Raw genomic sequence first — 6,000 nt, forward strand, 5'->3', positions numbered from 1 at the left:
CACGAGATCGAGGAGGCTAAACCCTAGAAGCTAGCCTATGGTAAGATTGTTGATGTGTATGTTGTCCTACGGACTAAAACCCTCCGGTTTATATAGACACCGGATAGGGTTAGGGTTACATATAGTCGGTTACAATGGTAGGAGAGCTAAATATCCGCATCGCCAAGCTTGCCTTCCACGCCAAGGAAAGTCCCTTCCAGACATGGGACGGAGTCTTCAATCTTGTATCTTCATAGTCCAGGAGTCCGGCTGAAGGTATAGTTCGGCCATCCGGACACCCCCTAATCCAGGACTCCCTCAAACACCCAAAGGGTTTACTAGAGTCAATAATCTAGTTCACATCGCTATGTGATTAACACCCAAAGAGTACTGAGGTGTGATCATGTTTTGCTTGTGAGAGAAGTTTAGTCAACTGGTCTGCCACATTCAGATCCGTAAGTATTTTGCAAATTTCTATGTCAACAATGCTCTGCATGGAGCTACTCTAGCTAATTACTCCCACTTTCAATATGTATCCAGATTGAGACTTAGAGTCATCTGGATCAGTGTCAAAACTTGCATCGACGTAACCCTTTATGACGAACCTTTTGTCACCTCCATAATCGAGAAACATATCCTTATTCCACTAAGGATAATTTTGACCAATGTCCAGTGATCTACTCCTAGATCACTATTGTACTCCCTTGCCAAACTCAGGGCAGGGTATACAATAGGTCTGGTACACAGCATGGCATACTTTATAGAACCTATGGCTGAGGCATAGGGAATGACTTTCATTCTCTCTCTATCTTCTGCCGTGGTCAGGTTTTGAGTCTTACTCAACTTCACACCTTTGTAACACAGGCAAGAACTCCTTCTTTGACTGTTCCATTTTGAACTACTTCAAAATCTTGTCAAGGTATGTACTCATTGAAAAACTTATCAAGCGTCTTGATCTATCTCTATAGATCTTGATGCTCAATATGTAAGCAGCTTCACTGAGGTCTTTCTTTGAAAAACTCCTTTCAAACATTCCTTTATGCTTTGCAGAAAAATTCTACATTATCTCCGATCAACAATATGTCTTTCACATATACTTATCAGAAATAATGTAGTGCTACCACTCACTTTCTTGTAAATACAGGATTCACTGCAAGTCTGTATAAAACTATATGCTTTGATCAACTTATCAAAGCGTATATTCCAACTCCGAGATGCTTGCACCAGTCCATAGATGGATCGCTGGAGCTTGCATATTTTGTTAGTACCTTTAGGATTGACAAAACCTCCTGGTTGCATCATATACAACTACTCTTTAATAAATCCATTAAGGAATGCAGTTTTGTTTATCCATTTGCCAGATTTCATAAAATGCGGCAATTGCTAACGTGATTCGGACAGACTTAAGCATAGATACGAGTGAGAAACTCTCATCGTAGTCAACACCTTGAACTTGTCGAAAACCTTTTTGCAACAATTCTAGCTTTGTAGATAGTAACACTACTATTAGCGTCCGTCTTCCTCTTGAAGATCCATTTATTTTTATGGCTTGCCGATCATCGGGCAAATCCATCAAAGTCCATACTTTGTTCTCATATATGGATCATATCTCAGATTTCATGGCCTCAAACCATTTCGCGGAATCTGGGCTCATCATCGCTTCCTCATAGTTCGCAAGTTCGTCATGGTCTAGTAACATGACTTCCAGAACAGGATTACTGTACCACTCTGGTGCGGATCTCACTCTGGATTACCTACGAGATTCGGTAGTAACTTGATCTGAAGTTACATGATCATCATCATTAGCTTCCTCACTAATTGGTGTAGTAGTCACAGGAACAGATTTCTGTGATGAACTACTTTCCAATAAGGGAGCAGGTACAGTTACCTCATCAAGTTCTACTTTCCTCCCACTCACTTCTTTCAAGAAAAACTCCTTTTCTAGAAAGGATCCATTCAAAGCAACGGATATATTGCCTTCGGATCTGTGATAGAAGGTGTACCCAACATTTTCTTTTGGGTATCCTATGAAGACGCACTTCTCCGATTTGGGTTAGAGCTTACACTAGTAGAAAAGGGGGCTTTGGTCCAGGCCGGGTAAGCCCATTAGTCCCGGTTCAGTCCGGAACCGGGACCAATGGGTGCATTTATCCCGGTTCGTGCGGCTAAGGCATTAGTCCCGGTTCACCTGGGCCCTTCAGTCCCGGTTCGTGCCACGAACCGGGACTAAAGGGTGCGATACCCATTAGTACCGGTTGGTGGCACCAATCGGTACTAAAGGTTAGACCTTTAGTCCCGGTTGGTGCCACCAACCGGGACTAATGGGCTTTGAGGCATTAGTACCGGTTCATGGCACGAGCCGGTACTAAAGGTCCCATTTTCAAACTCTCCCCGCCCCCTGTGGACCGCCTTTTCAGTTTGCGAAAAAACAAAAGAAAATGATGGAAATGTCAAAAAATTAAAATAAAATAAGTTTCCCATGTGATATGTGGTCTAGTTGTTGGGAAAATTTACAAATATGAATTTCGACTTTATTTACAAAATCTCTCTGGAATTTGTAAAATGGGCATAACTTTTGCATACGAACTCGGATTAAAAAGTTTTTTATATGAAAAATCATCTACTCGAATAGTTACATCCGATGGAAGATACCATGGAGGACAGTAAGGGCGGACGCGGGCCCCCAACGCTGCCCATTCTAACCGAGGGAGCGGGCGTCTCCATGAAGGAAGACGACCGGAAGAGGAAAAGGACTGCGCCCGGGGATTCGGAAGCCAAAGCTTCCAAATGGGAGAAGAAGTCTCCCACCGAGGGTCCTACCTTTGGGGGTGTTGTTGCCGCACAAAGTCCGCGGGGGGGTCAATTCTCCCACGAGTCGTAAGTGACGCGGAATACTTTAACAGTACAGATATGTCATCTTTTTCTTCTGAGAAAATAACCACTGCATATATCTTTAGCAGTTCGGGCCTTAGCCCCTCTCAAATGAGCTCATCTTCAGGGGATCTTCTTCCAGAGATGATGGAGAGCGAAACGCCTCCTCCGGACTCCTCCGCTCCGGAAGCGGGCGACCCTGAAGTGTCGTCGCGGAGGGCCTCTCCGAGTCCGGCGAGGCCAGAAGATAATCCCACTGACCCCCGAAGCTCCCAGTGTCCGGCTCCCGTAGAGAGCAGACAAAAGAGTCCGGCACCGTCTAGTGTGCGATCGGATGTTCTGAGAGAGTTGGTGGGGCGAGTGGCCATCTCAGATGAACACGGTGTGCTGATGAATACGGTGATGGAGAGAATCGTCCGCCGAAAGCGGATTGCATGAATCTTTTATGAGTCTACTGAGAGGCTTTGAGGTACGTAAAAGAATGTATGATAGTCCTACGCATGCTAGGTGTGCCCTGTGTAGATAGTAGCCCCTGAGACTCTGGTTGTCGTCGGAAACGACGACGAACAGAGGATCAAATTCCCAGGTAATAACCATAACGCCTCTATGTGCAGGTGATGGAAGCTCCGGTGGCTAGCCGGACTAGCGAGTTTGCCCATTTAGAACGGCAGACGCCGACATCGAGCTTGTTAACAAAAGGCTTGACGAGGCTAATGGGCTTTGAAGCATTAGTACCGGTTCATGGCACGAACCGGTACTAAAGGTCCAATTTTCAAACTCCCCCCCAATGGACCGCCTTTTCAGTTTTAGAAAAAACAAAAGAAAATGATGGAAATGTCAATAAAATAAAATAAAATAAGTTTCCCATGTGATATGTGGTGTAGTTGTTGGGAAAATTTACAAATATGAATTTCGACTTTATTTACAAAATCTCTCTGGAATTTGTAAAATGGGCATAACTTTTGCATACGAACTCGGATTAAAAAGTTTTTTATATGAAAAATCATCTACTCGAAAAGTTACATCCGATGGAAGATACCGCGGAGGACAGTAAGGGCGGACGCGGGCCCCCAACGCTGCCCATTCTAACCGAGAGAGCGGGCGTCTCCATGAAGGAAGATGACCGGAAGAGGAAAAGGACCGCGCCCGGGGATTCGGAAGCCGAAGCTTCCAAATGGGAGAAGAAGTCTCCCACCGAGGGTCCTACCTTTGGGGGTGCTGTTGCCGCACAAAGTCCGCGGGGGGATCAATTCTCCCACGAGTCGTAAGTGACGCGGAATACTTTAACAGTACAGATATGTCATCTTTTTCTTCTGAGAAAATAACCACTTCATATATCTTTAGCAGTCCGGGCCTTAGCCCCTCTCAAATGAGCTCATCTTCAGGGGATCTTCTTCCAGAGATGATGGAGAGCGAAACGCCTCCTCCGGACTCCTCCGCTCCGGAAGCGGGCGACCCTGAAGTGTCGTCGCGGAGGGCCTCTTCGAGTCCGGTGAGGCCAAAAGATAATCCCACTGACCCCCGAAGCTCCCAGTGTCCGGCTCCCGAAGAGAGCAAACAAAAGAGTCCGACACCGTTTTGTGTGCGATCGGATGTTCTGAGGGAGTTGGTGGGGCGAGCGGCCATCTCAGATGAACACCGTGTGCTGATGAATACGGTGATGGAGAGAATATCGTCCGCCGAAAGCGGATTGCATGAAGCTTTTATGAGTCTACTGACTGGCTTTGAGGTACGTAAAAGAATGTATGATAGTCCTGCACATGCTAGGTGTGCCCTGTGTAGATAGTAGCCCCTGAAACTCTAGTTGTCGTCTGAAACGACGACGAACAGAGGATCAAACTAGCGAGTTTGCCCATTTAGAACGGCAGTTGGATGCGGCAGACGCCGACATCGAGCTTGTTAACAAAAGGCTTGACGAGGCTAATGGGCTTTGAGGCATTAGTACCGGTTCATGGCACGAGCCGGTACTAAAGGTCCCATTTTCAAACTCCCCCCCCCCCCATGGACCGCCTTTTCAGTTTTAGGAAAAAAAAAGAAAATGATGGAAATGTCAAAAAAAATAAAATAAAATAAGTTTCCCATGGGATATGTGGTCTAGTTGATGGGAAAATTTACAAATATGAATTTCGACTTTATTTACAAAATCTCTCTGGAATTTGTAAAATGGGCATAACTTTTGCATACGAACTCGGATTAAAAAGTTTTTTATATGAAAAATCATCTACTTGAAAAGTTACATCCGATGGAAGATACCGCGGAGGACAGTAAGGGCGGACGCGGGCCCCCAATGCTGCCCATTCTAACCGGGGGAGCGGGCGTCTCCATGAAGGAAGACGACCGGAAGAGGAAAAGGACCGCGCCTGGGCATTCGGAATCCGAAGCTTCCAAATGGGAGAAGAAGTCTCCCACCGAGGGTCCTACCTTTGGGGGTGTTGTTGCTGCACAAAGTCCGCGGGGGGGTCAATTCTCCCACGAGTCGTAAGTGACACGGAATACTTTAACGGTACAGATATGTCATCTTTTTCTTCTGAGAAAATAACCACTGCATATATATTTAGCAGTTCGGGCCTTAGCCCCTCTCAAATGAGCTCATCTTCAGGGGATCTTCTTCCAGAGATAATGGAGAGCGAAACGCCTCCTCCGGACTCCTCCACTCCGGAAGCGGGCGACCCTGAAGTGTCATCGCGGAGGGCCTCTCCGAGTCTGGCTAGGCCAGAAGATAATCCCACTGACCCCCGAAGCTCCCAGTGTCCGGCTCCCGAAGAGAGCAGACAAAAGAGTCTGGCACCGTCTAGTGTGCGATCGGATGTTCTGAGGGAGTTGGTGGGGCAAGCGGCCATCTCAGATGAACACCGTGTGCTGATGAATACGGTGATGGAGAGAATATCGTCCGCCGAAAGCGGATTGCATGAAGCTTTTATGAGTCTACTGACAGGCTTTGAGGTACGTAAAAGAATGTATGATAGTCCTGCACAAGCTAGGTGTGCCCTGTGTAGATAGTAGCCCCGGAGACTCTGGTCGTCGTCGGAAACGACGACGAACAGAGGATCAAATTCCCAGGTAAAAACCATACCGCCTCTATGTGCAGGTGATGGAAGCTCCGGTGGCTAGCCGGACTAGCGAGTTTGCCCATTTAGAACGGCAGTTGGA

Source organism: Triticum urartu, chromosome 4A, assembly GCF_056163025.1.
Source record: "Triticum urartu cultivar PI428250 chromosome 4A, HENAU_Tu73, whole genome shotgun sequence".
NCBI lineage: Eukaryota > Viridiplantae > Streptophyta > Magnoliopsida > Poales > Poaceae > Triticum > Triticum urartu.